At 35.2% G+C, this 12,256-nt stretch overlaps 1 protein-coding gene across 3 annotated transcripts in view; it reads left to right on the top strand.

The window, feature by feature from the left end:
• LOC124362527 (mucin-5AC-like) overlaps window positions 1–12,256 on the top strand; it is a 200,124-nt gene that overhangs the window by 72,319 nt on the left and 115,549 nt on the right. The gene's annotated exons all lie outside the window — the stretch shown is intronic.

The raw sequence follows: 12,256 nt of genomic DNA, 5'->3' as shown, positions 1-12,256 counted from the left end.
TTGGCTTACTGCTATTGCTTTAAACATTTGCACAATCCACAATGAACCTGTATGTATAAATTACTAGCAGTTTCCAACGGCTTTACTTGCAATTTCTGGTTTTGTAAATATATGAGCATATTTGATTTGAGTGAATTATAATTCCAATGCCAATGTTGAATTTGCCTTCTTGCCACAATTAAGAAAATATGTCAAAAATTGTAAAATTATTGGTAGGTATTTTAATTTACTCCGGTCTTATTACTTTTATGCCATATTTGATTTTGCCTGGTTTTTCCTGATCAAGAAAATATATATACATACACAGGGCAGAGAAGCCTACATACTTCTGTCGAAAGACAACAAGGATGGGTGTTATAACAATCTTTAAATGTATAGTAAAAACTAGATAGTAACTTTGTCTTTGATATCTGCATTAGGCTACAGTACTGACCAAGCACTGCATACTTAATATTTGCTAAAATGTATAGTTAAAAGTTATTTTTATTAATACTTTTAATTTTTATTATCTGGATACTGTACTTTTTTACTCTGTGCTCGACACTGGTTGCTTAACAGATTGAAATAAGAAGTTATGTTACTATCAAGCATACTCTAAGCTTTTCAGACTATAAAATGTAAACTAATTGAAAGTAATGGTTAAATTAACTGAACATATGGTTGTGCTGTCATAAAATCATGCTTACACAGAACAGTTGGTTACATTTATCAGGCTCTTTAAATTATATTTGTTTGCTGTTATGCAATTTTAGAGACCAACATGGGATTTTACACAACATTAGAGTATAGTGGAATGGGGCTTAGCCCAGAGGGATTTTCGAAATAAGAATAAGCCTAAATGTTAACCAGGCTGTGTGATCCTGAGAATTTCCATGTAAACTTTTAGTACAATTAATTGGTCCTGTAGTTTTACAATTTAATAACACACACGAACAGACAGACACCATCAGATTTTCATATAATAGTATAAATTAACTGATTTTTTGACACAAAACTGTGTGTTATCACAAAATCTAATATTTATGGGTTTAAAAAGAAATCGGTTCAATTTAAAAATTATCCTTCTGAAACTAAAATGTATTTAAATAATGTTGTAATCAAAAGTTAGCAGGTTATTTGGATGCTACCTTTCACTTTTAACAGAATAGATGTTGCTTCAATATGGGAGTTTATTTTTGTTATTAGGAGTTGTAATCCATATTAATCTTATAGTAATTACTTACTTTTCATTAATTACATTTAAAACTTTAAGTATTTTTTATTTGTGTAACTGTTCACTCAATTACATATTTAGTACTTTTCTGTATTGTAATATTTATAACTGCTGTTTTGTTCGTTTGACACTTGTCACGAACTATTGTCAAGCCACCTGAAAAAAAAAACAACTGTAGTGGGCAAGAAATGAAGAAAGCTATTTGGGCACTGTATTTTCACAAAGTGTCTACAGGTGAAGACCCTAACCAGGAGTATGCCCAAAGGGCGCAGACAGCTTATATAAATACAAACAGTCCGAATAAATACCTTGTAACCAAAGAACGTAACACACACAAAAGCAGCACCTTTAGGACTATAATGGAGTTTATAAAGCCTTCTTTAGAAACTTGTAGGAAACAGTGCTACTGTAAAAGTGACTTCATGAGCAAACCCAAAACCCGAACGAGTGTTAAGAATATAATATGGTCGCGGCTGACTAAAACTGGGTTTGTCTGGTTGAAAACCATTTGGGGGTTTATGATGATTTAGCTACTCTTTAATAAGTGCCAAGTGCTTAATACACTAGGAATTAGTCTAAGGAAACATGCGGTGGAAGCTATGAGACTATCCCACAAGTTTAGCATTTAAATGATTACTTCGAGCAGCCAATGAACTACAAAAAGGCAAGACAGAAGAAGGAGGCTGGATAAAAGGAAGCTGGAATATCAAGAAGACCTAGAACATCCAAGTTATGGAACTTGTAAAAATATATATTTTACTATTAAACGTACATTTGATTACAAATTTTCGAAAAAAAAAGATTCTTTAAATTTGGTGCACACTTTACTCAAAAACTACTGAAGGCATTTACATGATTTTTTTATCTCACATTATATATATTTAAATCAATTAGCTGTAATACTTTCTAAGAAAAGTGTGCACCAAAATCGTGAATTTAACATGCGTACATAATAAACACAGAAATATTCGAACAATCAAAATTAAACCTTACATGTTTTAGTAAATATTTATAGCATAATAACGCAGCATAGTCATACTGTCAAATTTACGTATAAAAAACTGATGTGTTTTGTGCGATTACTCATATTAAAACAATAACGCATTTGAGGTTAGCGCACTGAAAAAATTAAATTGTACGCAAGGTGATTTTTAATATCCCTTTTACATGGTACGGTAACGTAAGACATACATTTCATGGACTAAAGGCCATGTCACACTGCCGTGGCGTCGCGTCCGTCCATCTATGGATGGATTTTTAAAATAATCGCTAACAATGTTATCAAATAGGACAAGTCACACTAACATAACTGACGTGGCGCAACGTTCGTCGCGTCGGCCGCCCTGCTGGGATATGCGGCTGGAGCGATTCTTGGCCGACGTCGGCGAAGCTACGATGGCTCGCGCATGCGCATCAAGCACCTTGGTCAATTAAACTTAAAACTTCGTCAAACAGTTCCTTATTTAGCCTAAAATAAGTACGAAATTTGTCATCATCGACTTCAAGGTCATGCATTAAATGATGGTACTCGCCAAACATCCTTCGTTTTTTATTGATATGATGTAGGCTATCCAGTGATATCTTTGTGCCACTGAATATAATAACACCAAATCGTCATCACTGCTGCTACTATCGTTGCTGGAATCACCCAGCCAAGGAACTGCTGAACGTAAGGTATGGTCTCCTGGTTCACTACAAAACACTGGCACAGACGACATTTTATTGTGTACTGAGCTTCCACCCTCCTAGAAAGACGTGGCGTTGGCCGCGGACGCGGATGCGTGTCTGGTAGTTTGGCGGGATTCGAGACCGTCGTGGCATACGCGGACGTTCATACTATGGATGAACGGACGCGACGCCACGGCAGTGTGACATGGCCTTAAGTTGACGTAAAAAGAGAGCTGTCATCGCATCGTACAAGATGTAGGTTGTAAAATTTCATTGTTGCAAATATTAAATCGCTGCAGTTGCACGTCTTGATCTGTTTAAACTTAATAATCTTATAAATCAAAATGAATCTCTAAATGTGTTTCTAAGAGCTAATCTCGGGAACGGCTGGACCAGTTTGGCTAATTATTTTTTTAAATATTTATTTCCGAGGAGGTGTTTATGGAGAGAAAAATCGGATGTTTCCCGGAATATTTCAGAATTCGGAAAATAATGATAATATTTACGGAACATAATCCAAATTTAAGTGACAGTGAGTTGTTGAAATTTTTAGCTGAAGTTCGCCATAGAGTTAAAAACACGTGTTTACACTTAAATTAATAAAATATTATTTATAGTTAAGATTGAAGATAAAGTATTGATCAGTTGTGAAGATAGCAAAGACAATATTACTACCCAATTTGTACTACTGATTGCGCAATTGAGGAATTCAAATCACCTAATGCAATATAAATACTATTTCAACTCTGTTATAAAACCCTTCTTAATGAAAAAAAGCTGCGCATATTTTTACACAAGTGTACCTGAAACTGGTGGCTCCATGAGATGGTGTATGGTATATTTAGTGTGCTTTAAGGATAAACAGGGGGATTTGCTCAAACAGGCCTCAGCGAGCTATTCTTTCCCAGACCGCGGTCCCAAAAATATCAATACTTCAACCACGCCAAATTTATAAACTGTTATTTTTAAATGTTGAAAAACTGTTTCAAGAATCTTCCACTATACCGCTTGTATCGGAAGCAGAACACAAGTTATAGAAGCAGGTGTTTTTCGACCAAAGTAGCATTTTAAAGTTTATGTATACATATATTTTCTTGTACATACATTTTCTGAAACCTACATATGTATATATATTTTCTTGATCGGGGCAAAAACGGAAACTCAACTGTGAAACCGTAAATTTAAACAGACACTTTTTGGCCGCAGTAACATTTTAGTCGTACGCGAATATGTATATTTTCTTCATCGTTATGAAAAGGTAAACTCATCTATTGCACTTGAAATGTCTTAGACTACAAGTGCCAGTAGTTAACTATTTTTGAACAAAATAGGGTTTGAAAACCTACATGTATATTTACGTGTACTTACGAGTATTTTCGTGAAAACGGTAACAAGGCAAACTCAACTGAATACATTAGACTAGAAGTGAATTTAAACGGTGGGGATAATATTTTTAGGCCGTACGTGAGTAAAATGGCCGTAGATATATGGATTCTCAATCCTACGTATTTACATATATTTTCTTTATCGCGACAACAAGAAATATCCAGGCAACTTATGGCACTGGAGATATCTTAGACCGGATGTAGATTGTAAGAGCCGGAGGTAGACGCTTTTTGATCGAAGTAGGTTTCCCTGACCTTCACACGTATACATTTTCCTGATCGAGGCATTGGGACAGGCAAATTCCACTGTGGTGTCAGAAATGTTATTGTTTACAACCAGAAATGTATTCTCCTACACTCACAAAACAAACATGAACCAGTAAAGATTGTATTTAACAGTTGATTCTCTTCACTGAAATAATAAGTAGCAGATATAAGTAACAAAAGAAGGCATTTCTGTTTGAAACTATCATAGGGCTCCATCATATTACATCATAGATGCATTAACTAAGAAGGCCACACCATTCTATTTAACAGTTGATTCTCTTCACTGAAATAATAAGTAGCAGATATAAGTAACAAAAGAAGGCATTTCTGTTTGAAAACTATCATAGGGCTCCATCATATTACATCATAGATGCATTAACTAAGAAGGCCACACCATTCTATTTAACAGTTGATTCTCTTCACTGAAATAATAAGTAGCAGATATAAGTAACAAAAGAAGGCATTTCTGTTTGAAACTATCATAGGGCTCCATCATATTACATCATAGATGCATTAACTAAGAAGGCCACACCATTCTATTTAACAGTTGATTCTCTTCACTGAAATAATAAGTAGCAGATATAAGTAACAAAAGAAGGCATTTCTGTTTGAAAACTATCATAGGGCTCCATCATATTACATCATAGCTGCATTAACTAAGAAGGCTACACCATTCTATTTAACAGTTGATTCTCTTCACTGAAATAATAAGTAGCAGATATAAGTAACAAAAGAAGGCATTTCTGTTTGAAAACTATCATAGGGCTCCATCATATTACATCATAGCTGCATTAACTAAGAAGGCCACACCATTCTATTTAACAGTTGATTCTCTTCACTGAAATAATAAGTAGCAGATATAAGTAACAAAAGAAGGCATTTCTGTTTGAAAACTATCATAGGGCTCCATCATATTACATCATAGATGCATTAACTAAGAAGGCTACACCATTCTATTTAACAGTTGATTCTCTTCACTGAAATAATAAGTAGCAGATATAAGTAACAAAAGAAGGCATTTCTGTTTGAAAACTATCATAGGGCTCCATCATATTACATCATAGATGCATTAACTAAGAAGGCCACACCATTCTATTTACAAAAAATGCGTGTGAAACCGGGAGGGCGTAACACCTAGTACTTAATCTTAAGCGGAATTGTTTTTACGTTGCTAGTTAAAAACTTATATGTTTGAAAAAGGTAAAAAATAAGTTCCAAATAGTCCTTCCGGCTCAGTCGGAAAAAGTGAATAATCTTAATAGTTCCAACTTAAGTATTAATCACTTATGTATCATGAATATTTATATGTATTATCTAAATAAACGTTTAAGAAATGTAATAGGCATTTCAGAAGATTTGTTTTTTTATAGGTAAATAAATAACGTAGTTGTGAATTTCATGAAATAATGAACGAACGGCCGCCATTTGAAATGGCGTAACACGCTGGCTAACAAACTTATGAGAGCAAACTGGCCATAATATAAATTTTTGCGTTAATTTTAAACTTGTTACACAATTTCTTTCCCAGTTTCAACTTGTTTGTTTGGGTAGGCTATGTTTTGAAACAGTTATCTTTTTCACAAGCGCCACTTTATATAGTACTGTATATGTATATACAGAGTGAGTTTTATGTCCTGGCACACCTGGATATAATTTAAACGGTCCGAGATATCTATGTTAAACCTTGACTCTACCTATTATAACGTATTTTTTCGATTTTTCAAGTTGTTGAAAATTTTGCCCCCCTTTTCTAAAGGGGGGCAACTAAAAATTTTCAAATACAAACCCCTATCATGTGACCCCTCATTTTAAAGGGAATAAAAAGAGAAATCAAATAATGCAAACTAGAGGTCTCTACGCTTATTTTAACAGATTTTATGACAAATTTACAATAATAAAATCAGTAACTGTGTTGTCCTGTTTATCGTAACATGAGTCAACATTAACGCAAATTCTAAAAAACAGCTACCTGTTTTAATGTAGCAACTGTTCACCTTCGGCTGTTTGACAGTGTGCTAGACGTGTGTAAAAACTTGAGACATGATAGGGGTTTGTATTTGAAAATGTTTAGTTGCCCCCCTTTACTCAATTGTAAATTTGTCGTAAAAATCTGTTAAAATAAACGTAGAGACCCCTAGTTTGCATTATTGGATTTCTCTTTTTATTCCCTTTAAAATGAGGGGTCACATGATAGGGGTTTGTATTTGAAAATTTTTAGTTGCCCCCCTTTACCCCCCTTTAGAAAAGGAAGGCAAAATTTTCAACAACTTGAAAAATTGAAAAAATATGTTAAAATAGGTAGGGTCAAGGTTTCACATAGATGTCTCGGACCGTTTAAATTATATCCAGGTGTGCCAGGACATAAAAACTAACTCTGTATAAACTTTACAACGGGATATGATTTTTGTCCTGTGTGTCATGTTCGGTGAAGCTATGCAGAACTGTCTGGAACGTTCTACAAGGACAATTCCAAAACGCGTAGCTCTTAAAGTTGTAACTCATTGGCTATAGTCATGTCAATAAACAGTTACTTTAGCATATTAATAAAGAAAATTATTATTTACATACAATGCGTTCAGTACCATATTTAGTACGCTAAGATAGAAACATCCATTGCTAATTTCATAACGTAACATATCTATGTTGTACAGGTGAGTAAGATTGTACAAAACGTATATCGGAATAAAAGCACTTAAAGCTGTAACAAGAAACAAAATATAGCTCTCTTAAATCACATGCATATATTTAAAACAGTTTCATCAGCTTTTTAGTACAGGGTTTCAAAAGTGGAAGTCTGGATTAAAATCAAACATTTGTACATTTTACCTGTGGCAAATGGTACATAGTCTTAAAGCTCAGATAATAATAATAACATCTTGATGTTAAGAAAAGTAAAATATTGAACCTTAACTAAATGGAAGACCAAAGCATTAGATATGCAACAAAAACCCCTGTATTTTGTACGCTTAAAAAATACAATAATGAAAGAAAGAAATTCTTAATCTGTAATACATTTTCTTTGAAATAGCATGTTTATGAAAATATATAACATTTTCCTACATTTAAAAAAGCATATTTCGAAAAAAAAGATAAACGATCAAACAGCTTGACCCCATATTGCAAGTAATGGTACCCTGTTAATATATTCTTTTAATTAACGCAGATTCCCGCCAAAATCTCACAGTTTCTTTATTGGAGAGTACAAATCAATATATTTCTCCAGACTTTTTAAGTTTATACAAAATTGGCAGTATTAAATGAAATCAGTAAGTGTGATAAAAATTATCCACACATTATTCACATATTAAATGATAGATATATTATGTATATAGGAGTGGTTTAAAATATAGCAATAAGGCTGCTGTACGTTGTTTCATCAGCAGACCGGTGCAGATGACAGGCTACACACAACCCTCTGTACGTCTATCACTCTGTCCCGTTCTCTCATATTGATCAATACATTAAGAGTATCTATATTCCATGTACACGTTCTGTGCATGCTTGTGTACAAACTGCACATTTTGTCATCAGCAGACCGGTGCAGATGACAGGCTACACACAACCCTATGTACGTCTATCACTCTGTCCCGTTCTCTCATATTGATCAATACATTAAGAGTATCTATATTCCATGTACACGTTCCGTGCATGCTTGTGTACAAACTGCACATTTTGTCATCAGCAGACCGGTGCAGATGACAGGCTACACACAACCCTCTGTACGTCTATCACTCTGTCCCGTTCTCTCATATTGATCAATACATTAAGAGTATCTATATTCCATGTACACGTTCTGTGCATGCTTGTGTACAAACTGCACATTTTGTCATCAGCAGACCGGTGCAGATGACAGGCTACACACAACCCTCTGTATGTCTATCACTCTGTCCCGTTCTCTCATATTGATCAATACATTAAGAGTATCTATATTCCATGCACACGTTCTGTGCATGCTTGTGTACAAACTGCACATTTTGTCATCAGCAGACCGGTGCAGATGACAGGCTACACACAACCCTCTGTATGTCTATCACTCTGTCCCGTTCTCTCATATTGATCAATACATTAAGAGTATCTATATTCCATGTACACGTTCTGTTCATGCTTGTGTACAAACTGCACATTTTGTCATTAGCAGACCGGTGCAGATGACAGGCTACACACAACCCCCTGTATGTCTATCACTCTGTCCCGTTCTCTCATATTGATCAATACATTAAGAGTATCTATATTCCATGCACACGTTCTGTGCATGCTTGTGTACAAACTGCACATTTTGTCATCAGCAGACCGGTGCAGATGACAGGCTACACACAACCCTCTGTATGTCTATCACTCTGTCCCGTTCTCTCATATTGATCAATACATTAAGAGTATCTATATTCCATGTACACGTTCTGTGCATGCTTGTGTACAAACTGCACATTTTGTCATCAGCAGACCGGTGCAGATGACAGGCTACACACAATCCTGTACCATCACTCTTCTGCTTGTGTTTTGTCATTATGCCTTACTCTATCGATGATCAATACATTAAGAGTATCTATATTCCATGTACACGTTCTGTGCATGCTTGTGTACAAACTGCACATTTTGTCATTAGCAGACCGGTGCAGATGACAGGCTACACACAACCTCTGTACGTCTATCACTCTGTCCCGTTCTCTCATATTGATCAATACATTAAGAGTATCTATATTCCATGTACACGTTCTGTGCATGCTTGTGTACAAACTGCACATTTTGTCATCAGCAGACCGGTGCAGATGACAGGCTACACACAACCCTCTGTACGTCTATCACTCTGTCCCGTTCTCTCATATTGATCAATACATTAAGAGTATCTATATTCCATGTACACGTTCTGTGCATGCTTGTGTACAAACTGCACATTTTGTCATCAGCAGACCGGTGCAGATGACAGGCTACACACAATCCTCTGTACGTCTATCACTCTGTCCCGTTCTCTCATATTGATCAATACATTAAGAGTATCTATATTCCATGTACACGTTCCGTGCATGCTTGTGTACAAACTGCACATTTTGTCATCAGCAGACCGGTGCAGATGACAGGCTACACACAACTCTCTGTACGTCTATCACTCTGTCCCGTTCTCTCATACTGATCAATACATTAAGAGTATCTATATTCCATGTACACGTTCTGTGCATGCTTGTGTACAAACTGCACATTTTGTCATCAGCAGACCGGTGCAGATGACAGGCTACACACAACCTTCTGTACGTCTATCACTCTGTCCCGTTGTCTCATATTGATCAATACATTAAGAGTATCTATATTCCATGTACACGTTCCGTGCATGCTTGTGTACAAACTGCACATTTTGTCATTAGCAGACCGGTGCAGATGACAGGCTACACACAACCCTCTGTACGTCTATCACTCTGTCCCGTTCTCTCATATTGATCAATACATTAAGAGTTTCTATATTCCATGTACACGTTCCGTGCATGCTTGTGTACAAACTGCACGGGTCTGCTGATTTTGTCATCAGCAGACCGGTGCATATGACAGATTACACAAATTGCCCTCTTTCCCGCTTTATCAAATTGATCAATACATTATTGCTTCAAAGGCACCGGTTGGTTAACATTTTCTTGTCTTCTGTATTATTTATCAATTTAAATTAATAATTCGTAAGGTGAAATTAATTAATGGTTTTATCTCAACGTAATGTAATGAGCGTTCGCCAAAAAAATCTTTACTTAGAAAGTGCAAAAGAATTCGTAATGAATATGAGTGCAATATTATTTATTCTGTAACAGAAATACTCAACACATTAATTAAATGCACACAACGCAATTTCCCTTTATATACTGACTGAAAGTACAGTGTTATTTCACCATTTCAGACTATCTGCATAGAACCAAACCATAAGATTTATGAAATTTATTGTTTGTCTAGTATTTGAAACTTCATTAATTAGTTTATTCCTAACTTTATTCAGGATATGTACGCTTTTCAATACATTAGATTCAATACAACTCATACATTTCCAAAAAGACATAAATCGCTTTTTGATACAGTAACCAGTATCCTTGCGGCGACTATGTTGAGTGGTCACACATTTATGTGAACAGTCGACTTAAGAACACCTTAATGAACCTGGATACTTTAGATTTAACTAGCGGAGCCATAATTAACCTGGGTACATAAGGAATACCTTGCGGTGCCTGTGTTTCTATGAACGGCAGTAATGTTTATACACAACGTAAGAATACCGTAATCAACTTGGATACATTAAATTTAACTAGCGGAGCCGTAATTAACCTGTGTACATAAGGAATGCGGTGCCTGTGTTTCTATGAACTGCAATAGTCTATATACACAATACTAGCAGTTGCCCGCGGCTTCGCACGCATGTTCCTGTTGAAAAAACAGTACACTATATTCACGTATTCTTTTTCTATCACATTCTAAATATTCCTGACATAATTGATAGTCGTTCCTTCCTGAGCCTCTTGGGCGCATTATGATGGTATGTACTATATTTCCTGCCTCTATCTTTCGTGGTTTTTGCTAGGTGTTGATAAGACATTCAGTACAATTAATTTATATAGATAAATTTTGATAAGTTAATTAGGTTATAAAGAATCAAATTCGGTCTATTAAAATTAAATTTCTGTTTAAGATATTTCCAGTGTTATTGTGGAGTTTGCCTTCAAGAAAATGTATCAACGAAAACCAAAGCGTCTTCTTTCGGCTCTTTTCATTTACCTTCGATCTAACCACATTCGACTACCTTATGTGCAAACATTCCCGGATTTGTACAATGAGGTTGTTTTCATAATAGCGTGTAATAGTATTTTCATTGTATTAGATAGTTTATTGATCAATGGTGCAATCTAAATTTAAAATTAGGCAATAACTTCTTCTATGCACAAATGTTTCTGCCTTTTTGATGAACTTCAGCTGAAAATATTAAAAGCTGTTAAGTGTCAGTTCACTTTGTATTACGTGTTATAGCGCAGTCTGCCGGATCGAAGGTAAAACATTCCAAAATCAACAACAATTTATAAATAAAAAATTAATTAAATAAACTATTTAAATCGGACCAAATCATGAATCTAAACCATTTTCAAATCCCCTTCAACACACACACACACACACACACACACACACACACACACACACACACACACACACACACACACACACACACACACACACACACACACACACACACACACACACACACACACACACACACACACACACACACACACACACACACACACACACACACACACACACACACACACACACACACAAAATGTCATCAAAATCGGTCCAGTCGTTTAGGAGGAAGTCAGTCACATACACACGAACACAAAATATATATATATATATTTATTTATATAGGCTATATATATTTGTATATATAAAGATAATAACGCTGTAATCAACCTTGATTCGTTAAATTTAACTAGAGGAGCCGTATTTAACCTGGAGCCGTACATCTGGAATACCGCAATCAAACCTTTGATCTCTTAAACACCTACACCTTAAAATTATTCATGTAGATAATTATGTGTAAACAATAATCCAATTATCGTTATTTGGAAATATGTTTATTCTAATTAACATATTTTAAGCAGTCTATGTCGCTATCCTGTGTTGGGCGTCTTTTTTAGAAAATTGGAAACCGCCAATCTTACTAGTACTGAATCCAAATAGGATTTTACATCTTTCATAGTAG

Source organism: Homalodisca vitripennis, chromosome 5, assembly GCF_021130785.1.
Source record: "Homalodisca vitripennis isolate AUS2020 chromosome 5, UT_GWSS_2.1, whole genome shotgun sequence".
Taxonomy (NCBI): domain Eukaryota; kingdom Metazoa; phylum Arthropoda; class Insecta; order Hemiptera; family Cicadellidae; genus Homalodisca; species Homalodisca vitripennis.
Note: the sequence above shows the minus strand (reverse complement) of the source record. Positions and strands in the feature narration are given on the sequence as shown.